Here is a 24,190-nt window from a genome sequence, read left to right as displayed (position 1 = left end):
ACATTCGTTGGTTAGGAAAAAAAAACTAATGATATTTAAAATCTAACTTCCATTTTGATCAGTGTTAAAATTCTTGTCAGTATCTTGTTCAGGAGTTGATCCTCGAATTTTCCGTTGTGTGAATTGTTCTCTACAAAAAATCTCGAAGAGAGAAAAAATGAATTATTTTCTAGCTTGGACCTTGTTGGGTGTCCCCCACCGACATTGGCTCGTTGTTGATATCGTGCTTGAAACAAGAGCACCCTCGCAATTTGGCGGCGGGGGTGAACGGGGAGGAAGGGCTACGACCCTAAGGAAGCAGAGGGGAGGTGCACGACCGCATCGTGGGAGGGATAGAAAAGGAGGGGAACTTGGAAATGTGGGTCAGAGCTTATGAAAACATTGAACTCCACGCGGAGAGTTGTAGCGGTGACGCCGCGACGCAACGCAACGTTCATCGCCGGAATTCCAATTCCGTCCGGGTATTCTGTCGCTCTAAGGAAAAACGCCGTATGAACCCTCATGCGTTGCAAAATTTCCTTCAATAAAAACCGAGCTTACTGAGAAAATTGTAAATGTTTGTTTCCAAAATGTTCACACTATTTTGTACGCAATTTAATCTAAAATATCTGAAAATGTCAAGGAAAAATATGCATAAATTTCGTCTAAACTACGTGTTTTATCAAGGGAATGTGGCAAACTCTCGAATATTCATACGGCGTTCTTTAGCAGGGCAGTATTGCGCTCCCGTCCTAGAGAAGAACGCCGTATGATCCTTCAAATATTGCCGAATTTCACCTCATATAACGTGTTTTTTAATAATATTTAAACATTTTCCTTGAAGGGACACAGAGACGTGATTCCGTGATTTTTCCTCTCAGTGTGAAGAAAATTCTGTGAAAACTTCAAGGAATGATTTCATTCGTTCCTCTTTAAAAATATGAAATGGGAACGGACATTTTCAAACACCGCAAACAGGTAGTTTTACCGTCGATATGGTAAATGCTACCATATGTCTGGGTATCCTTTCCCTGCGGTATGACTGTCTCAAAAATCAAGGAGACTGAATATAGAATTTATCAAACTTCTGGTTCAATTTGCCATACTCATTTCCGGCGTAGTCGAGGTTCAAGTTAAAAGGAGTTTTTCAAATATAATAAACAAATTTGGTTTTAAAACTGAATCATACCTAAACGTGTGATTTGAGTCAAGTGTATGGTGATATGTACAAGCAAGTTAAACCTCATTATCTGCCCATTAGAATCATCTGAATGCAACGTCCGCTGAACCGATTACATTTTGAAATAAGGAGCCACTCTCTCCAGCTTTTCCGTAAAAGCACCTTTCTGCATAGGGTAACCGATAACATATACGTTGTTTCTAAAATGGACCATAAATAGTGGCTCCTTATTGCAAAATGTGGGCCAAATAGTGGTCGATAAGGATGAGAAAATTTTTTTACCTATTCTTGAAGGTCAATGAGGTCTATAAGATGGTTGAGCTGATCAGAAAAGGGTCCTCTAGCAGCCTCACTCACCCTATGAAGGTACTCTGATTGCAGGCAAGCGCTATTATTTCCTATAAAAGTTGCATATTATTGAAGGAAATTTGGCAACGCTTCAATGTGCGCGTATAGCGTTGTTCCCTATCACGGCCGTGCGGTGCGGAGGGATCCAGAAGCTGCCTTGAGGCGTTACTAAAAATTCACGCTTTGCACTTTTCAGCCGCATCTAATTTACGCAAGACTATCCTATCTTAATTTCTTGCCTCTCGTTCATACGAGTATCCTTCAGCAATATGGAAGCTCTTCCATAAATTATATATTCACGAGAGGCACGTAATGGCAAATGCACATGCACAGTAAGTCTGTTGCACACAATGTGCACAGCCAACTGAGTAGACTTTTCCAGGGTGAAATCGCACATAAATTACATGGAGAACCTATACAGTAATAGGGACTATAAAATACCCTTCAAAACGCTTGTTAAATATTTGACAGCTCTGTTTAGTGAAGATCCCTTCTGATTTACAAATAGAAAAGTTTACCTCCGATCCTGCCATACATGATTGATTCATTTTCATGATATTTCCTTCCTCATACAATTGGTATAAGATTATTATGGTAGATTGGGTTTAAGGAAAAAACAAGAACTAAACAACATACAGATCTATAAAAATCAAGGGCTTTTGGTTTGATAACTACATGAGGCCTTACAGCAAAGTATAACTTAGGTCTCGTTTGTTGCGACGCACGAAACCTCATGAGCTGCTGTTACCATTTGTTATGACACAACGGAATAGGACTATACTGTGAGGGAAGTCCTTTTTAAATTTATTTTTTCGTGTACTGAAGTTCCGTTGTAAATAAGTATACAGAGTACCACTCAAGCTCTACGCCAGAGATATAGTGAGATAAAGTCAATATAACATAAACGTTTAATTGAATCGGAAAATAAACTTTATGACAAATTAACATTATTATACTTACAACCAGGGAGAGGATGTACGATATGAACTCGATTACATACCTGAAACAGAAAACAAAAAAAAGTATATTAAAAATCACGAAGAACAAAGCTGATGATAAAATGAGAAAAATTGCAAAGAAATTAAAATCAATTTATAAATGAAACAGAGATGAAGATGCAACATGAATATGTCATGAGGCGGCTGATTAGCCTTCATTTGGCCGTATAGGCAAAAAATATGTATACGCGTCGCAATAGTGGCATCACCGAAAATTGACTAGAGAGCATTGGCTTCAAATCTATATTCAATGCGCCCTTTGAGATGACCCTGTGATGCGCGATTTCTGATAAGCAAAACGGTGTCTTCTCCTGGCCTTCATTAGAAAATCGATTTATGTATGTATTTTTTTTTCTCTCTTTTTTACTTTCTTTTCCTTTCTATTCTGAGACAAAAAACTCCCAAAAAATATTCTGATATGAAAAAAATCTTACTCGTGGTAGAGATCGATGAAATCAATGTAAACTACTTTAATTTTATACTTCAGCATACAAGATAGATACAATTCTTTAGTTGACTTAAACAAAAGTTTGTTTGAAATTTATCTATTTAAAATAATCCGTGACTTTTTTCTGCGAACGGTCAGACCGCCGAATGGAAGTGAGGAATATGTTTCAACAAAGGCATTCAGAGAATCCGAGGTTCTTTGTATTTAATTAGACTAACTACTATTTTTGGCTTATCCATGAAAGCACCTACATGCATGGAGACACTAAAAGCACAAACGCTGTTTTTAAAATTAACCATATGCAGTAATATCTCATTGCAAAATGTAGTCCAATTCTTACTTTATTCGTTTCTTATCAGCACGATTGGATCGCATACGAGCTAATTCCGCATTCGAAATACTTGAGTGATGTATTTTTCGGTTAGTGGGTCAGTGGGCGAAGTCCGGAAAGCGTATACGAGACAGAACGTCGTAAAATTCGCCGGACGGAAAGAGACCCTTAAATTTACTCGAGTCGAAATTATGATGGGTCATTTTACTACTGAGCACTTAAAATCGAGGCGGGTTTATTGAAACCCTTGACTCCCTCCTTGGGCCCTCTCCTCACGAGAGTCAAGGTTGGGGTGTCACCCTTCAACATTTTGTGTGTTTTGATGATGTATAAATCTTGCTAAGAGTCTCTAGAGTCTAGAACCATTGACCCTGAACTCATCCGTAAAATCGCAACGCTATAACAAAGCAGAGCCACGTTTTTACATTTCATTTGTGTTTCCACAAAGACTGAAAGCTCAGCAATGCTTAGTCGTTGCAGCATCAAACTTCGTAATAACTTTGAAATTGATTGAAAAAATAAGTAACGATGGCATAATGAGATCAAATGAGAACGTCCCTCAGATGGCGCTATCATGGGGCTTCTTAATAGACTCATTTAATGACCACGTCATTCAATTTTTGATACATTCAGTGGTTAAACCCAAAATAAATTAATCAACTGTTTGGTTTCGACTGTTTTACTGCGCCTTTTGAGGTTGGCACAATTTAATTGCAGTATAGGTCTCGAATGAGGTAACTACCAAAACAGTCTATTGACACGGCGAATGTCAGCCATATCAAACCGGATCATATACAATGACACACCGAGATTTTAGTCGGTAAATACGTATCTCTATCGCGACGTTTCAAAATTTTCGATTATGTTTGATTTTTTAGAAGAAGATAAACGTAGGAATATTATCCTTGAAATACCTGTAATTGTAATTGAACGGGTGAAAATATTTACAGAAATTTTCAAGAAAAATTGATAAGTTTTCTTCATGGTAAAAAAAACCCTCCCTCAATATTAGCCGTGTTTGTCGCAACAGAAAATTATTCATTCTGTGGCACAACAAAGCCATTCAATTCGACAGCACCTGTAAACGTGGTGTCTGCTGGATGGGCGTGAGTTCAAAAACTGATAAGCCCTAACGTCCTTGTTAATAAACAAAAGCCAAGGCTCATGAGTTTTTGGGCTTGCGCCCGTCAAGCAGACACCGATTTAAACAAGATTGCGTCTACGTCGGTGCGTCGTCGTTGCCTGCAGGAGTGCGCATTGATTCAAAAACAAAAACCTGGGCTTCACGCGGCGAGCCTCAGTCATTCTACGTCAACAAAAGCACAAACTGAGCTACCAACAATGAACAGCGAGATGGTTGCTGGATGATTTTATTAAAACGCCACGCCCCCTGCTGCCCTTAAGCGTCCCCCACCGGGCTGGGAGTGATTCGAAGGCTCTCGCAATGTGCCTCATCCATCAAATCTAATCCACCAGTACAAAAAGTTTTACCCTTTCCTTCGAATCCCAGGTGAATTTTTCTCAAAATAAATTGGATTAGCCTCTTTTCTTTCGACGATGGAGCTCTGTGCCAATGGGCCACTAGGCAAGGTCTGAAACAAAAAAGGCACATGTTTTCGCTTCCAAATCTTACTTATAAAATATTCATTGTACCATGGAAAGTTAAAAAATCAACTCTTTAACGAGATATTAAGTATAAACTATGTATACCATATTATATTTCACAGATCAAATGGACTGCATTTTGCAATTTGGAATTCTGACTCTTCTGGAAAAACACTTATGTGCATAGGGAAACTAATGGCTAATGGTTATTTTTAAACCGGGCTAGAATTTATAGTTCCAAATTGCAAAATGTAGTCCAAGTGGAAGTTAGGTTACACAAAAGGCGGTATAATTTTACATGGCGTTCCTCGACATTCCAAGTATGCTGAAATCTTATCAAAACCAGCAGTTTAATAGATGGCTGCGCTTGTCATAGGATTGCTTTTTTTAATCTATTTATAAAGATATCCGAAATTCGTAGGATATTCCTGTAATTCTTGAAATGATTCGAATAAAACTAGCAGTTTCAACATATCAGTGTTAAATCTTATCTATAATACTTGAAGGTGAATTGGATTTGAAAAAATGCATATATTGAATGTAAGGATAGGTTATGTTGAAAAAGCCAATATGGTACTTTAAGCAACGTTTGCCATCCTGGATTTTGAAATTTTGAAAATTCTACCAAAAAATAGAGTTTTTCGTCAAAAAATACTCCGTAATACCTAGTTTCACAAAAATCGATTGAACGAGAGCCGAAATAGTATATCTACAAAATGACACAAATTCACGGAGAACTTGGAAAAACACAACATTATAGTTTTTTCCTGGTAAAAATTAATTCATCAAAAGTAATTCCGGAATGTTAAAGCACATTTTGTCTTTATAGTAATTGAGTATGCCAAGTTTTATGATTCTGAACGGTCACAAAGCTTAGTAACCGATCGCATGAGAGTCAGGTTGGGTTAAGTTAGGTCACGCAACTAAACTAACTCTCCGGCAAAGCTAGAAGTATCACTCGAATTGAAGGCGCTCCAATCCTGAAGTTTTACAGTACACACGCTATTTTTACAACTTCGATCAATAGAACTTTCGCGGCTACATGTTTCTTTCAATACTCTGTAGATAGGACAGCCATGCTTCGAAAAAATCACATACAGATAATTTGATGTTGCCAAATTTCTGCTGATCGCCGTAATTCAAAATCGCGATTTCGAATCAAGCATCTGATACCTTGCAATTTTCACATTTCTACTTTATTGAAGGGACTAATTTTTAAAGTCTCCCTCTCTCCACTGTAAAATTAGGAAGACTTCTTGAGAGGGCTCGTTTACGGACCACAATATCGTTTTTTCAAATAAAGACACCCCCGCCCGCCCCCTTGTATTTTGTTGTATTTTGGAGAGAGCAAGAAGAAATAGTCATTTTTTAACACAAACCGAAACTCGTGCTGTCAGAGTCAAAATGACGGTCGATCGGAGTTTTTTCAATTCTAACTTTATCGAGCCGTCATTTCAAATTTGGTAAAAGATAAAGCACTTCAGTCTTGCCGAAAAGTTTCTCTTTTCATCCTCTTCTCAATAATGATTTATCACTCGGTGAGATTTTACGAACAAATATGATATCCTCAGAGTCTGACAGCCTCCTTTCTTGCCGATTAAATTTTTGGTTTGATGACTTCCATCAAGTGATAAATCATTAGACAGAGGATAAAAAAAACTTTTCCAGGAAAAAAACTCCGGAGACCCTTGCCTCCTCTAGATTTAAAATGGCGGTCATGCACGGTTGAATAGATTACGCGCTTCGAGCTTAAAATCACCTTCTTGCGGGCATTGGCGAACCCAGCGAATCGGTAACATTGTTTTTCTCCATTTAAACCTACGGAAATGTATCGTTTCTTGGAGGGGCCAGATGCTCCGACAAGAATCGATTAGCTAACATAGGTTTAAATGGAGGGAATCCGGCGTTGCCAAATTGCTAGATCCTCCGCTACTTGAAGGAAAGAGATGATTATAACAGTCACGCCGCGACGAAGAGTATGGAGAAAAGATTATTAGAAAAAAATAAGATGGTGCGTTTTGAACCTTCATGATTCAATTTTGGATTAGTCGTTGCACCCTTAGTTTAAGCCATCTTTTAAAATTAAAACCCTTTACTAGACCTGTATGTTGAAAATGTTACAAACACGAGGGATGAAAAACTAAGGCATAATCTTACAGAATGGCATCAGAATATTAATCAACAAAGACGGCGAGGCATTACCACGACGATTTTTCAAAGGATTTAAATCGTCATGGTTAACTTTAAAGCTATGCTCCACAGTGTCGTGATCCAGATCATCAGTACAATTTCTACGAAGCATTGAAACATCAATCAACCAAGACTCTCGCATCACATAGAACCTGCATGAGATCACGAGCATCTTTCCCGTTCAGATCCTGAGAAATTACTTCTCGCAGTCAAAAAAGAACCGCGCTATTCAATTTGTTAAAAGCCCATTTTGGAGCGACCTATCTCCCTCCCCGTCCCCGCTTACGGCCCCTAAATGGCGCGTAAAGAAAAAACGACGTGAATCATCCTAATACTGTCAAATTTCTCTCAGTAAAACATTTATTTCAAACACATGTTCTTAAAATTTGTCCTAGAAATTTTCACAAATGCTTGATTAAAATGCAAAGAATATTGCATAAAATAATTGAAGAAAAAAAATTCAATTTCTTTAGAAAATTTGCATTTTATTTGAAATAGTTTGGCAACGTCGAAATGTTGGTGTGGCGTTTCTCCTCAGCAGGGCACGGTAGCTCTCCTACGGGAACATCATAACTCGGCCCGTAAACGGCGCGCGGCGCACAGCGGAGCGAATCATTGGGAGAGGTAAGACAAGTATTCTTTTCACTAAAAAAACTGCAAATTTTAGTGTTTGTTCGATCGTATTTTAAAACCGAGGGGTAATTAATGCGGAAATTCCAATAGGCAACACACGAAACCAATTTCAAACTTCTGCGTTCCGGATTAACAAATATACGAGTTCTTGAAGTTTCCTCACATTATGTCCGACCTCTGCCACTGTCTCGCTCCACTGTGCGGCGTGATGGCGAGCGGCCGTAACGCGAAGTGAAAGCTGTTAACTTATTTAGCGGGTGTGTGCGGGTATTCCTCGCGCGCTTGTGTGCGTGTGTACGTAAGCAAGGCATCCCTCATTGGTCGGGGCGAGATGAACTCGGAGACCTAGTGTAAATACAAGGCTAGCCGGTGTGTGAGCAGGGGTAGCGGGGAGCGGCTTACAAGGGTGGGACGGGGGGTGGAGGGAGGGGGACGAAGAGGGTACTCGACAGGAGTACTCTCTACGTTGTCAGTTCAAGTTTCGAACCACCTGCGGCTTTTTTGGTGGAAAAAAATGACCGGTAAAAGAGGGTGGAAGCGGCGCGTTTTTTGATGTTCGATCGGTGCGTTTAACTCAGCTTCACACGTCATGCGATCGTGAGTCAGTTGCGCCTGAAATGGTGCTGCTGTGTTATCTGAGAGAACAGTAGGTACAAAAATGGAGTTTTTAGAAAATGGACCCAGTGGCGTCTAAACGGGAAATAATTGCCATCGATATGATTAAATTAGTAGAAAAGCAAGGGGGGAAAACGGGAAATATGGCTAAAATACACAATTTAAAAAAAAACCGAGACGTTTCTACTCAAAACTGAGTCATTTTCAGTCGGAAATGTTACAATGAAAATTTTACAAAAAATTTTGGATCCCGGCCACCATCATGTAGGGCTCAGATTTTTCATCTTTTTTTTTCTAAATTTTTATCGTAACATTTCCGACTAAAAATGACTCGGTTTTAAGCCGAAACGTCTCGTTTTTGTTTTTTTTTTTTAAATTGGGCATTTTAGTCTTGTTTCCCGTTTTCCCCCTCTTGTTTTTCTACTGTTACCATTGTCTCGAGCTGCGCTGTACAAATTTGTAACTATAATAAAAATATGCTGCATAATTTGAAGCACAGGATCAGAGAGACGCGCAATTTCGAAACTTCAAACACGTATTTTTCGCAATGGCAAAAACTGCACTTATGCGCCTTGTCCTCCAAGCCCCTCAATTCTGCTACTCAGTCCTTGCCCGGCAACAGGGTGTACCTCGGTCAATTGAGCGAAAACTGGGCATGTATGAGCGGGGGGAAGAGGGGGGGGGGGGTCGGCGGTCCGTCGCGTAAATGACCGAATGTCTCCCTCGGGAATGATCATCTGATCAACATCATCACGAACGAGTCCACGCTTCACTCGTATTCGGCCTTCATCTCTCTTTTTTCCTATCGTTCCCACCCTCCATGCTACACCCGAGGTGGAGAGATGAAACCCTGGAAAGCGTTTACAGGGGGTAGTCTTTTACCAATTTTTGCCTGCAGTTGACAGCGTGAGAGACGTCGACCTGTGAGAATATTTTGCGACATTATTCTTGAGGCTTGAACTCCGCGGGGAGAAGGCCTTCCCGCAGAGGGGTGAGGGTTTTCGGAGAGTAATTTTCATCGAGTTGCCTAAAAAAAAATCTGAAGTTCAGTTTTCGACGAAAAAATTCTCAAAAGGTTTCAGAAGTAAATTGCGAGCGGCGCATTTTATCTTTTCTTAAAGAGAAGCCATACAATTATAATCTAACAAATGAAAAGGAACGAGAGAACGGGTGGAAAGGGCTAAAAACATACATATTGAAAAAAACAGGGCACCTTAATGGTCACTAATTTTCTAAAGCTTACACGGCAGTTTACGTTGCAAAATGCAATCCATATGGAATTTACGATGTATATGACGGGTCGTCGGGATATTAATCATTAGAAAAAGTCTGGAAAAACGCTCTAATTGCACACATTTCAGGATACCATTATACTAACTCTCCGGTATTGGAAGATGGTATCTTATCAAAATGAAGGCGTTTTTTTCCCCGTGAACACTGCACGTCGAGCTTCGCACATCAAGTCCTCGATGGAAGTTTCGGCCGAATCAAAGAAATATTCCTTGACCATTCCCAAAGAAAATTTTGAGAGACAAATATTTGAATTGCATTTTGCAAAAAGGAACCAAGAGCATTCCAATTTTGTTAAGATTCTGCAACTTTTTTTACCTTGCATATATAAACCGATCATCTAAACAAGTTTTATCTTTCCCCTTAATAAACTGTGAAGTCAAGACGAAAATCATTGTTATTGCAAAGAATTCAAGTTGCACAATAGTACCAACATTGAAATGCTCTTGGTTCCTTTTTGCAAAATGAAATCCGTTTGTGTTTCTTTTATACTCAGCTTGTCGCACTTGTGTATGGGGGTACTCTAGCCTAACGTATGCTGTTCTTCATAGTTAGTTTGACCCACGTTGAATTTTGTATCCCGGTGAGCGGAAAATTTGAATTCACAATTTGTAATGTAAACTACAAGCGTTAATTCTGACTCATGAATTAATTTTAGGTGTTCTCAGAAAGTATCTTCAAAAACAAGTTCATGAAATGTTGATGAGAAAACAAGCTTTTTAGAGGTCTAATTCTCACTCTATCTTGTGGCCCATTCTCGTCTCTAATAAAAAATGAAAAATGCCAAGCAGAAAGATTGTGCCAAAGTTGGGTCGTTGGTGTTTTTTTACGATTACATTTCAGCTTTACTGCCAAGGCGAAGGCATCTCATCTGAACTTTCATAGATTATAAATGCTCCAATATTGAAATCGAGCTCCCAGCTTGCCTCGGTGTCGAGCCATAACTCAGGCTATATCATACGCGGTGAGGGGTGGAATGTCGTAAATTTTTCGAGTTGAGAGATCTAATTTTATCGCGTCTAAAATGGGCTTATCTCAGACCGAGTGAAAAAGACTGTCCGGAATTGACCATTTATAAGGCTGCTGCCACATTCATGGCTCCTCGAAAGGAGGAGGCGCTAATGGGCCTCTATGGACGAGGTATGAATCAGGCACTACATAACAGTTTTCTCTTTAGGATTACAAGATGATAACACCAATTACAAAATTACATTGGTTCGATAGAATTACAAATGAGGGGCTTGGAGGACAAGGTGCATAAGTGCAGTTTTTGAAAAATTGAGACATTCATGAACTCAACAAGAACTAGTTTGAAAGTATGTGCTGTGAAAAATGCACAGCGAAAATCCAACTTTAAGGCATCAAAAAGTGAGTTTAAACTTATTTTCCGCCGTAAAATACAGAATCTCTAATTACTCCAACCATACCGAAGTTTATGAGAATTAATGAAAGAATGAAATGATCCTTGTGATTGGGAGATAAACGATGGGAAATTGGAACTGATATGATTTGCCATTAAGCCCTGCCTTTAATGGCGGGCCGTTAGACTGCAATTCGTCTCTTTTTTTACGTAAAAGCGTGCTCAAAGTTTCACACGAGCCCTGACAAGCAAGGAATTATATGGTCAAAAAGTCCCTTCTCAGAGCAGAGATACACACACACTCGCGTCAGAAATGCCACAAATTCCGGCCGAAGGCTAGCGATCAAAGTTTCCAAGGAAAGCTGATGTCATGAAAGGAGAGAAAAATGGAGTTGCAGAGGTCTCGTGAAAGTTTCCGGGAAAATTCTCGGGTGACATTCAATTTGTGAGATAATTTAGTTGATTACTCAGTGCATGAACATATGATGATATGCGTTTTCCTCCAGGGTTCTCCGCAAAAATAAACAATCTTGATTCCTCGGGAATATTCCAGGAAATTGCTCCATTATCTAAATTAGACTGAATTCAACATGCAACAAGCTAGTCAAATCTTGGGGGGGAAATGAGTCAGATGTAGTTTTAACCTTACTAACCACACTCTTTTTTTCTTACCAAAAATTCAAAGTCCTGAAAAAATGTTTTCACTGGAAAAAAACACATTGGATCTAGAGTCCAGACTCTTCAAAACATTGCCAAGAAAAAATACTCTTCATTCAATCGGATTTTTCCTTGAATCAAAACGGAATCTGCTTAAATTAAAATGCTTGGTTCTTGATTTAAGCTAGATTCTGATTGAATCAAGAGTCGATGTTTTCTTATCGATGTTTTTCAGAGTCTGGACTCAAGATCCATTGTGTTTTTTTCCAGTGTTGAGTGTGGAAACAGGTGTTGTAGTTCATCTCTGACATAGAATTTTACGGATGAATGAAACTGCAAACATCTTTCTCTCGGTTCAATCTGTAAGCGATTCGGTTTCTTTCCTATAAGCACTGCTCAATTTAATTTTTCAACGGCTAAAGTCTCTGAGTCTCTATTCAGTTACTCTACGCACTTTTTGCATACAGCCATCAAATACACTATAAATGCACGCGTGATAACGCACTTAATAAACTGATCTCAGCTAATGGCCATTCAGAGCTTTCATGGCCTTTATTCATTATTTATTGTTGTTATCCGCACGATGTTTAAATACACTATAGTCTTATCTATTTGAAAATAAAAATGGCGTTCCCACTATCGACCCTCTTGAAAAAAATAACGATCGTCCGCTTTTCTCTCGTCACGGTGACAGGGCGCCAGAATCAGGGCCGTCGCGGAGCAGTTCCACGGGGAAGCTGTAATTAGAGAGCTTAACTGGGATCGCGAAGCTGGCCTGTAATTAATTCAGCGGCTCCGGCGTGACATGATGGCCCATGTCACCGCACAACTTCCATCAACCACATCGGTGAACGGTGAGTGGTGACAATGCGACCGCGGACGAGCGGGCAGCATATCGCCGCAAAGACTAATTGTCCCTTTTCACCGCAGCACCGATGACCCCCACTTATATCTCTCTGATTTCCCTCTGGGTCTCATATCTCAAAGGAAACAAAGCCGTGTTTGGTCGGAGAGGCGGGGCTCCATTTTCTTTGATTTAATTTTAGTAGCACCTAAATTGGTTCACTGGGTCACGAGAGGGAAACAGTGCGGGGAAAAATTGGAATAATTGCGTTAACCACGGTCCATAAAATGAGCTACACTGAAAAAAAAAGTTCGGTAAATCCGAACTATTTAGGATCATATGGAACCACGATTTTTTTCGGGGAGACCGGGGCACAGTGGCCACCGGGGCACAGTGAACAAAGCGACGCTAGCGCTCCTATGGTTGTCTCGGGGAAACATTTGTTTGTGTATGGTGTTAGCTCTCTATAGGTACTTCATTTCTATGCTGTGCATCTTCAGTTTGTTGACAACGGAAATTACATGATAACAGGTCCTTTATTTTGAGGGAAGTTTTTGCACATTTTAAATATTTAATTTCTGATTTCTTTTGGCGTTAACATTATGAATCAAGGAAAATCTACTTGCTATTTTCGAATGCACATGTCTTTGGGTGTATTACCCTGTACTGAAAAGTTTACCACTATTTCAGAATCATCACGTCATAAGGTTATGTTCATGAAAACTCCTACAGGGGCACACTGATTTCTTTCCTCAGGGGCAGAGAGGGGGGAGGCACCCCCCCCCCCCCAACCTAACCTAACTCGTCGGGGAGCATGGGATGAAGATCCCCCCCCCTTCGTTTTCTTTAAATCACTTCTTTGACCAAAATACTGACTTATTTGGTGAATTTTGGCAAATTGTTGCCCTCCAAAAATTTACCCCCCCCCCCCCCGATTTCGTTAATACCCTCCTCTGAGTAGGAGATGAATCCTAATTCCCTTCCAGGATAAGAAAGTTCGAACTTCCTTTCCTGTATGGGTAGAGAGGGTTCCTAAGGCCACTCACAAGAGAAATGGTCACTGTGCCCTAGTCCCGTGAGCACTGTGCCCCAGCCTTGGGGTACAGTGGCCAACATTTTTTTCAACTTTCTTGGATTTTTCACAATTTTTCTAATGGGCGCAGATCTTTGGAACTTCCAGGGGTTTTAAGGTACTGACATACACTTATCATCCCCTCATAGCAGATCTTCAGAAACCTCTTCAGGAAGAGCAGAGAAAGCAAAAGGAAAAATCCCAGGTCACTGTGCCCCGGTCTCCCCTACACACGACCGAATTATTCCATCTGCTCAGCCGAACTGTTACCAAACTGTAAGAATTTACTATGGTTCGGTCGCACAAACCGAACAATTCGGTTGAACAGACCGAATAATGCGGTTGTGTGTACCGAACAAAACCTGGTTCCATAAGATCCTAACTAGTTCGGATTTACGGAACTTTTTTTTCAGTGTACTGGACAAGGTCTGGTCTAATGAAAAAAGTCTCATGTTCTCTTTTCAAACCCTTGCGCAAAAAATGTTCACGCAACGGAAAGTTAGGAAACCAACTCATTTTGCTTTCTGTGTTTTGGAATTTTAGAAAGAGTCGGTGGAATTATATTGTATTGTTATCCATCCATCTATCTGATTTTATTTATTTGTTTCGTGTTGGTTAAAAGTCGAAGAGACAGTTTTACAGTGAAATTGCCTCAAGTTTGCAATAATATTCACGTCGATAATTATGATCTTTCAGTATTGCAAAAAATTAAAATTAGGTACTTTACACTACGGAAGAAAACTTTTCATACTTGATTGGAAGCATATCGACGGTGAAATTATCAGAGCACGTATCTCGGTTTGTGACGTTGTATACTTCCTGCCATACTTTATTGTTTAAGTAGAAAACTACCAATTGTCAATTCTTCAAAACATTCGTGATTTTTTTTTTCAACCCGAAGAAAACTCAGTGAAGACTCCAAGGAATGACATTGAGTCGTTCTCCGTCAAAAAAAAATAAAAGGGGAGCGGAGATTTCTTAACATCCCAAATGAGATTCGTGGTCTGGTAGTTTCACGGTTACATCGATATGAAATCATTTGATGAAATGTGTATTCTGTTTCCACGAGTTAAATGATATCGCACACAAGGTGTAACAAATGCGACTCAAAAGTCACTACGAGGTTCAAAATTACATTGGATCAATCTTGACCCCAGCTCTGTAGCCTCGAAAAGTTTTTTCCTGCCTACTGTGAGCCGTGCAGTGATTGACTACTCTCATTCAAGCCCTAGGGTGGGGTCAGGTTAACGGGGCCTGGAATTAAGTTCCGCTGTGGTGAAGGAGGGAGAGGGGGAGAAGAGAGAGGGACCCAGCTTTGTTTTTAGTTCTTAATTTCAGTTTAACTTAAGCCCTCGCCTCCGCTCACCAACACACCCCGCTATCTACGCACCGTTAGCCTTTGCTGGGAATTAACTGTGTGGACGACGAGGCACAGTGGGCAGGAGAAACTTATTTTATTTTCATGGGTACAGATACTGTCTCAAAGCTGCTGACGCCACTCTACAGATGCACCGAAAAAAAGAGAAGTTGATTTAATTTTCTGGATGTAAAATAGTGTGCGAGAACTTATAAAATGCTAGATTACCCGCTACAGGAGTTACTTTATAGCAATGACAAGATGTAAAACTAACTGCTACAGTGGGTAATTCAGCGTTTTATAAGTTCTCGCACACTTTTTCTACATCCAGAGTGTTAAATCAACTTCAATTTTTTTTCGGTGTGCTAATTTGATTGGTAACTCTTTCCGGCTAACAACAGAATTTCACTGAAAATCGGGCAGGGCTGAATCAAGGGGCTTGAAGGACAAGTCGCAGTAGTGCAGTTTTTGAAAAACTCGATGTATTAGTGATTGAAACTAAATCTAGCCTTAAAAAAATATTCTGTTCTGTGAAAAATTCCCTCTCAAGTTCCAAATTTGAAGCATCAAAAATATATTTTGCACTTTTTTTCCGCCATGAGGCTCCATGTAATTTTGAAGCTTTAAACACGTATTCCCCGAAATGGCAAAAACTGCACTCATACGCACTGTCCTCCAAGCCCCTTAATAATGGTAGCTGCACAAAATCAACTATGTTTCAACTGTATCTTCTATTTTGTATGGTATCTCCTAAATATCCTGAGAACAACGATGTGCATCTACGAGAAAAAAGAGGAAAAAAAGTGAATTGAATAAAAAAAAGCTGACTGCATTGCATTGGCCTCTCGCTTATCTTGCAAAAAATTACGCCGAAGTTCGAGCGGAAGGTTAAGCACATACTTTAAACTCTTCGAAAGTTTGTAATATTTCTCAGATATTCAAATTCATAATACTTGATTGAGCCAGGCTAAGTATGCTGGTCAGGTGGAAACTTAAATTACTATGTAAATATGTAAATGGCTAAGTAATCCTTTTCCAATATCCACTATTTTCTCTCTAAAAGTAAAACATTACGGAGTTCCTTGTTTTAAAAGTTTATTCTTGATTAATCTTTTATCTTCTTAGTGAGCAGGTTCCGGAACTACCCTGCCCATTAACTACGCCAGGCATTTAAGAAGCGGGTTGGAAACATAAAACTACTTAGTTACAGTTTGAAAAATGCCTATGAAGAGAGAATTTGACCTAGCGTAAGGCTGAAAATTCCGTTAATTGCATATTTTGGCGTTAAATTAAGCAAAGGATAAAGTTCAAACTTTTCCCAAGTGCATTAATTAAACGTGTAATACTCGTTTATTAGACTGATGAATTACTCCTATTCGGGTGATGTCGATAGTTCAACCACACAGCAAAGTCAATATTCTCTCCATCGTTTAAAAAGTTTGGGACGCAGTATCATCCCCCCAGCTATAAATTCTCTCTCCCGTTTTCTCCCTTAATTGGCGACTCTCTGAACTGCAGACCGTGTTGTCTATTTTCAGGGAATTTGTATTGTATTCCAGTTAAAAGTGATGAAAATTATCAACGCCATAAAGACGAAGAAAAAATAAACTTTAGGCGTGAAATCAACCGTAATTTAAAATCTCCAGGTGTTAGATTAATTCAATATTAATTTAATAAGAGATTTTCAGAAAATTTTCAGCGCACGTTAAATTACGAAGGAGGAATGGAAGTGGAACGGCCCATTAAAACTTTCTATTGAGCGTTTACCTTTTTGCTCGAGAGAGCATGGCGAGAGCGACTCTCTCCGCATTTTCGATGTCACTCAAGAGTCTTAGAAATTCATTCAGCCCTCCCAAAATGCTGTTTGAACTGATGAAAAAGGTCACATTAATTAGGCCTCGCGCAGTTCAAATGATTTTTCTCAGGGGTTACGAGAGTGAGAAAACAAAAAAACATGTTTTTTTTGTTTTTAAGCGAGTGTGTCGCAGAGTGGTTGCGCGAGTGGTCTACAAATACATCATATAAAAAGAATCAACAGTAGAAGTATCATAAGTTTATTTTTAAGAGGTACCTTAACACCGAAAGCCATTTACTTCTCTGATAAAAATTAACAAATGAGGGTATTTACAAATACAGATCAAATGGGGAAAAAAGAAAAACATCAAGTGCCAACACAGCCGAACATAAGAAAGACATAATCGGGCTTCCTTTTTAAAATTTTCACCCGAATCTGAGAGACACCTCATTGGCACTGAAGAACGGAGCACTATGAGTTCACACCTCGCTCCGTAGCGCCGTCAATTTCGCAGACGCAACACGGGCATCCACCGAGCACGAATAGTTGTATCTCTACGCCGTCATCGACGCGAGCCCTTTCCCTTGCTCTTTTTTTACGTAGTATTCATTCCGCCTGTCTTATTTGTAGTGATGCTTCAAGAGCTACGGAAGAGCGTGAGAAACATAACGGAAGATTTTTGCATTTTAAAAATTAAATAAATGAGAAAGTAGAAAAGTAAGCAAATAAGAACGACTTGTAAAATTTGCTCTTGAGTAGCAAAATATATGCACAAAGAGAGCGCTTTGCCCCGCATCTACCAGCGTCTTCGCCAAAAAAAAAACCGCAGCTGGGCGCGAATTATTTTTTTTACAATTTTGCGGTCACTTGTTCTGGGAAATTTAGCGAACCAAACAAACAAGACAACTTGCATCACACATACTTTAGTATTTTTCTCATGTTTTCTCTTTAATCTGTCTATCTCATTACTATCAGAATCGTAGCCACTTTCCAACGAGCTAGAGGAAATGGGGCAAAGTCTTAAAAAATGTTAAAACTCATAAAGATGGGATAAAGTATTTTTCATGACCTCATTCATTTGGCGAATGAGAAGCATTAAAAGATATTACACCAATTTAATCGGGAAGGTTCCTCCCTTTTCGAACTCTTGCAGCGGCCCGAGGATACAGCAAGGGAGGAGATGAGGGTTGGAAGGTTACTCGAGACAAATTATGATTAAAAGGAACTTATAGCTTTTTGTGACACCTAGTGAAGTGCTCAAAATACTCCATTCATTTGATAAATTCTCACTTCATCATCCGAATTGTAGAAGCCTGCTAAATACTAATTTAGACCCGCAAGTTTGTCTCCCGCTAATGGATTAGTTGCGCTGTTCACAGAATTAAGTTTTGATGGTTTAAACTTATAGATTAGCAAAAAAATAATAAGATCTGTTTTACCGCTCGTCCGCTTGGATTTTGGGATTTTGAAAATTCGACCAAATAATCAAGTGTCCTGTAAAAAGATCCAAAAGGAAGATCCAAAGGTCCTGTCGGTTATAGGACATTTCGTCAACGATTTTTTGTCCGCTCACCTGTTTTTTCCAGTAATTTACGTTTTTTCGGCACGGGATTCTTGGTCCACGTGCCAGTTGAGACCCAAAGTTAATTGGCCTACATGTAAATACAAACGACAATTGCTCACGACGTTTTTGGATGAAAATATATAATGTCTTGGAAGAATGAGGGTTTGCTTGTTTTTTTGTTTTGTCTGTTTGGTCCAACGGAGAATAATATATAGTTGAGAGTTTTGGTAAAAATAGGGGAGCGTCAATTCCATGAGACAAAATTCACTAAAACTCTCTACACCTCTTTGGTGTAGCAGGACTTAATTATCTTTCAAGAAATTCCCACCTTGTTATACCTGAACCGGATAAACCTCTATATTTGCCTCAGATAAAGGCTCTTAGATTTTTCCTGTGTACGAAAAGTATCTTGATTTATTTTGCGAGGAAAGATCTGTACTTTTAGAGGATGCCTGTTATTCTTAATACGTTCAATTTCGTATAATATTGTGCAAAACCTCTGTTGTGAAATAGTTGCTTCAGGCGCCGCCGCACGGCGGGCGGGCGGCCAGCGCCTACAAACCTAAGTGGATACTTCAAGCATTGTGCAATGCGTGAAGTATCCACTTAGGTTTGTAGGCGCCAGTGAGCTTCTCGCGCTGGCAGCACGTCGCTCCGCTCTGTTAGGCTTTAATATTTATACTCGCACAGTCAGCGTCTTATAACTCATGATTTTGAACTGTTAGCACACTCTGCATTGATTATTCCTATTTAAATTGATGGGAAATATATGTATCAATTTATCAAAGGAGAATAATAATATAATGTATGTTTTTATAATATTGGCGGTTCCGTGTCAAATTTAGTGATTTCCAAAGCAATTTAATTTTTATTTTACATTTTTTGCTTTTATTGTGCTGCAGCGAGGTGTGCGCGCAAAGAAATGCTCAAAATTTGACGTATTTGACTCTAAAAGATCGATGTACGAGTGGGTTAAAACTAGAGATTGCGTGCTTCTTGGTTTTTTTTCCTCTTTTATTCATTTTTGCAGTTTCTGTCGGCACAACTGCGGCTCATTGAGATTAATGTCGCTTGGAAAAGGTTTTACAAGTATTTGTCACGTTTTAAAAGTATACATGTCTTCAAAATGAAGTAATAATTTCGTAAAGAAAAAAATAAAAAAAAAATATAAAAAAGTACCTATACATATATAAGATATATTGTACATTAAACATTTTAAGGATAGAAATAAAACAAATATTCACCAATGACAATTTTAAAAGATGATTCAAAAGGAGAAAGTAATAACATTTCATTTAGAAAATGAGCAACCATAACAACACCTCCTTCTCTCTCAATTTCTCATTTCCATATTGTCAATATAATTTTACATACCGACTAAAATGTAACGCTTACACCAAGTCACTGTTGCTTATTTTACGTGTGGGCGTAAATTACTGGACAAAAAAAGTGCGCGGACAAAAATCGTTGACAAAACGTCCTGAAACTGTCCTGTCCCCGATTCCAAGTTTTACGAAAATCGGTTTAACAGGAACCGAGATAGCATTTCACCGTGACAACGTGAAGTACCAACGATTCAGTATTGGTACACCACCAACCTCGATGTGCAATAGTAACAACCATAATCAGAGACGCGCTTACAAACCGTGTTCCGTGCTTGCACGTGTAAACAAAGAGACCATTTTAGAATAGCTATTTGCTCTAAGCAAATTGGTGGCCACGTGAAGAGGAGAGGTTTAGCGAGACATGGAAAAGTATGATGGGTACCTTTCATGCTCACATTGATTTGAAGACCACAATCAGCGGGTCGATTGTTGGATCGTTATCAAATGGACGTATTTCTGCCAAACGGAACTATGCGCATTATGAGCGAGCCCTGGTATACATGTAATGGGTTTCAGAGCTCATGTCATAGTGCACATAGTTCCGTTTGACAGAAATACGTCCAAATGATCCTGATCGATAGATCCTTATATTAGCAATGCTTTTTATCGATCAAGGTCATTCGATATAGATTCAACGATCGACCCGCAGCCATTGGCGGATCTAGCAAATTGGCAATACCGGGGTTCCTCTATTTAAACCTATGGAAATGTATCGATTCATGGAGGGGGCAAGTGCTCCGACAAGAATCGATTATTTAACGTAGGTTTAAATGGAGGAAATCCAGTGTTGCCAATTTGCTGGATCCGCTTCTGCCCGCAGCACCCTAAACGCTCTCCACGTTAAACCGTGACGATGCAAAAATAAACCCGTTTTCGCCAGAAAGAGGCTTTAAGAATAACCCAGGAAGCTTAGGGGCCGCCGACAGATGTGTTGCAATAAGTGCGCCATTGCATAGCGCGCTCAATAAAACAACATATGGTAAAAATCTAATTTTCTTCTACATATTGTGCTCTTTCTTTTAAGGCAGTATACATACCTGCGTTTACGTTTCGTTCAGTCAACAGCTCCGAGTGTATGAGCTGAATATATTTGTGTTTGCAAGAGGCACGGGGACTAATAACGGAAGGTAATCAACGAACCCTTCCGTCCCGACCATTGCGTTCCACCGACCGTTTCTTTACTTACCCCTGCTCCAAGAATTCTTCCGTTATAAGGGTTTCTTGGACGTCATGTGGACGCACCCCGCACCAACGGGTTGGAACGATGGTCGAGCTCCCTGCATAATTCTCGTCCATGAATCGACTCGTTAAGTTTCCCTTGCGTTCTCATTGGATGATTATTGCACTGACCTCATTGTTGGGGGTATTCTGAGTGCATTCTACTTTCCTCTTGACGTCGTAGACACTTATATTTCATCTAGAAGACCAGAACACTCTCTTTCGTGCGAAAGTAAAGAGCTAGTATTAATGATGTGCCAAGGGTGCAACTTGGACGTATTTTTGGCAAACGGAGCTATGTGCATTTGCATTAAGACATGAGCCCTGAGACCCGTGAGAATATATGCATAACAGGAGCTCAGGTCATGATGCACATAGTTCCGTTAGACAGAAATACGTTTAATTGTTATCGACCCTGCAGTCGCGACCAACTTGTGGAGTTGTCTTAAAGATTGTGGAATTCTGAGAATATTTTTTGAAGATTTTTCAATTTTCAGATTTTCAACTCTTGTAGAATGATGCGGCTTTGGCACACATCTTAAAATCAACAGAAAATTCAAAAAAAAATTGATCAGGGCATTGTGCTGACCTTTTTGCGAAAACCCAGTGCGTCACAGAAAATTGAAATGACCTGGAGCAGTTTTCACCCCTCTAATTTGCTCAGTTTTTCAGAAATTTAACTTTTTATTTCTTTTTTCGCGTTTAAGAGGATATTTACCTGCTGCATTCAGTTTTTCCCCAATGGTTTTGGGGCTTATTGATGGATCATAAGACAGAGCATAAAATTGCGTACTGGAACATATGTTTCCTCAAAGAAATTTTTTGTAGAATTTGATGAACGCATTAACCCTCTCCAAACTCAATTCAGAAGTTATAAAATAACGGTTCTCGTCCAAGGGAATGCTCACTTCCCCCTCACAAAAATTCGGTCCCCATTGGTATATCCAGCAAATTGGCAACAATGTCTTTTATTCATTTAAACCTACAGAAATGTATTGATTCTTGAAGGAGCCAGGTACTCTGACAAGAATCGATTATTTAACATAGGTTTAAATTGAGGAAATCCTGTGTTGCCAAATTGCTGGATCCCTAAAAATGGCAGCTGACTGAGTGAGGACTACACTACATGAAGGGACATCCATGGCGTGTGCAAGTGCAAGTGGGGGAAAGTGGTGGGAGGGGATGGAACTGCAGCCTTATCCGCATCCCCCTCCGTCGAGCGCCCCCTCCGTCGAGCGCCCCCTCCCACCTGTTCTTGGCGCCGGCGATGTCGTGACTGGTGTCATTTCCCACGACAAGCGTCAGGAGGGAGCGGGGGGCTGCAGAGAGCATCGAGCAGACATACCAACAAGTTGTGTTCGGTGAGTGTTGAGCATTGACCCCGTTTCTCCGACGAGCTCCGACCCCTCACAGTCGCGACGACAGACCGTAGCCCGTACTCCCGACTGACACACTTTCGTTTTACCCACTTTTGCGCTTCGGGAGGGGTACGAAGCGACCACTAGACAAGGTCTGAACTAGAAAAACCGTCACATGCTTTCGCTTCCAAATTATACGTAGATAACGAAGTATACACCGGAAACCTCGGAAATAAACTTCTAAGCGAGATATCGTTAACTTCCGGCCAAAGTATCACGAACGCCATGCAACGTCACAAAATTTCCACCGCCATTTTAATTTTTACAGAGAAATTGTTCAGAATAGCTGTCCGAAACTTTCGCTGAATTTTCTTTGTACTGTCGATATAATCCAGTAAAAGTTTCAAACAGATTCAACCAAAAGTTTCTCTGTAAAATAATAAAATGGCGAAAATTTTAAAACGTCGCATGGCACTTGTGATACTTTGGCCGGGGACCTTTTCTTTCGGGTCGACGCTTCCTGACGCAGCGTTTGCGAAATTTGAATCATTGGCAAAAAAGGGTGGAGGGAGATGGGGAGAAAATCTGGAGGACCGTTTTATTTCGAAAGAATCCCCTATCTTTTGCGACCGAGAAGATCCTTTACAAATGTTCAGAGAGTCCAATGATTGCTTCCCGGTCGAAAAAAAAGATACTTATAATCACTACGGTGCATAGTCCTAGTTATGCAGTGCGCTGCTTTTCTTTAATTTGAAATAAAAGACGCTACACATCGGGCGCAATATTCTTGAACGGAACCTCAACAATAGCTCTCTTTTGTCGGTACTCTGAACGTTTTCCTAGTAAATCATGAGCCATTTCTTCGCTTAAACTGACACAGGAAGCAACACGGCGCTTAGATACAACTATTCGTGCTTTATGGCTGTGCGTGTTGCTTCGGTATACCGATGAAGGCGCCCCGGTTTTGTTGGCGCTCAACGCAGGGATGCGCTTAAGTCTTGCTTGAGGTGTGTAGGATCCTAACGAACAATCTTTAACTTTTTTATTTCAGCATCTCAAACGACTGTCGTTTTGGTATTTGTCGAAAGAGCCTAAATGTTGCAAATGCCATGAGAAATCAGCATTAAGAATTTGAAGCGGCAAAAATTATTGAGTTTTCACCAAAAAACGGACATTGTTCCTTTTAATTCTCTATGCCACGCTTGTTCTCAGACGCTGACAAAGCAGTGCTCGGCTAAAAATACTTCAACTATTGTTGGGTAGTTAGATTTTCGTTTAACGAACTTGATTTAGTTTGAAAATACAGCCAGACCCTATGGCCATTAAGGTTTAAGGCCGAGCATTTTTGGAGGAAGAGAGTAATCGTGTCACGGTTTCGTGCGAGCTTTTATTAAACCACCATTAACTTGAAATAAAGCTCTTCCTGGAGGAAACGGACCTCTTGTTGTATCATTAAACAAGGGATAGGTGGGTGAGTGCGTGGATGAATTTGATTTCATACACCTTTACACCGCTTCCGTCATGGCTCAGTGGTCCTCGCCAAGGAATTTTGTGAACCTTAAACTACATTTAAACTTAAGAAGCTGTTGATAAATTGGACGTATTTCTACCAAACAGAACTATGTGCAGGTGGGGAAGATGGGATGTGCTCGTTGGTCGAGGGCCGTAAAAATGAATGGGAAATATAAGGCGCCAGTGACGTCAGCGGCGACGATGAAGCCGGAGAGAGAGGATCCCGCAACGCTCTAGACACATGCCCACGGCTCTAGAGTCTCGCATACAGTTGGTATATAGATCCGTTTGCTGAATTGGAAAAGCGGGATTTCACATTCTATCAAACGGAACTATCCACCAGCTGTATACGGGACTCCGCCATGCCATGGGCCGTTTGAGCTGCACGCATGTGTCCTGAGCGTTGGCGCGGCGCACAGTGGATCGAGCCAATGGTAAAGGTCGGACATAG

General features: G+C 40.1%; 1 protein-coding gene across 2 annotated transcripts in view; it reads right to left on the bottom strand.

Annotated features, from left to right (window-relative positions):
• The window catches only part of LOC109042693 (uncharacterized), a 75,435-nt gene that overhangs the window by 38,632 nt on the left and 12,613 nt on the right, over positions 1 to 24,190 (bottom strand). The window contains exon 1 of one of the 2 annotated variants that reach the window (XM_072295988.1): positions 2,468 to 2,476. The exons of the other annotated variant lie outside the window; for it this stretch is intronic. The gene's annotated coding sequence lies outside the window, so the exon portion shown is untranslated. Of the gene's footprint in view, positions 1 to 2,467; positions 2,477 to 24,190 lie in introns of those variants that run through there. 2 annotated transcript variants of the gene reach the window in all.

This window comes from Bemisia tabaci, chromosome 2, assembly GCF_918797505.1.
Source record: "Bemisia tabaci chromosome 2, PGI_BMITA_v3".
NCBI classification, from domain to species: domain Eukaryota; kingdom Metazoa; phylum Arthropoda; class Insecta; order Hemiptera; family Aleyrodidae; genus Bemisia; species Bemisia tabaci.
Note: the sequence above shows the minus strand (reverse complement) of the source record. Positions and strands in the feature narration are given on the sequence as shown.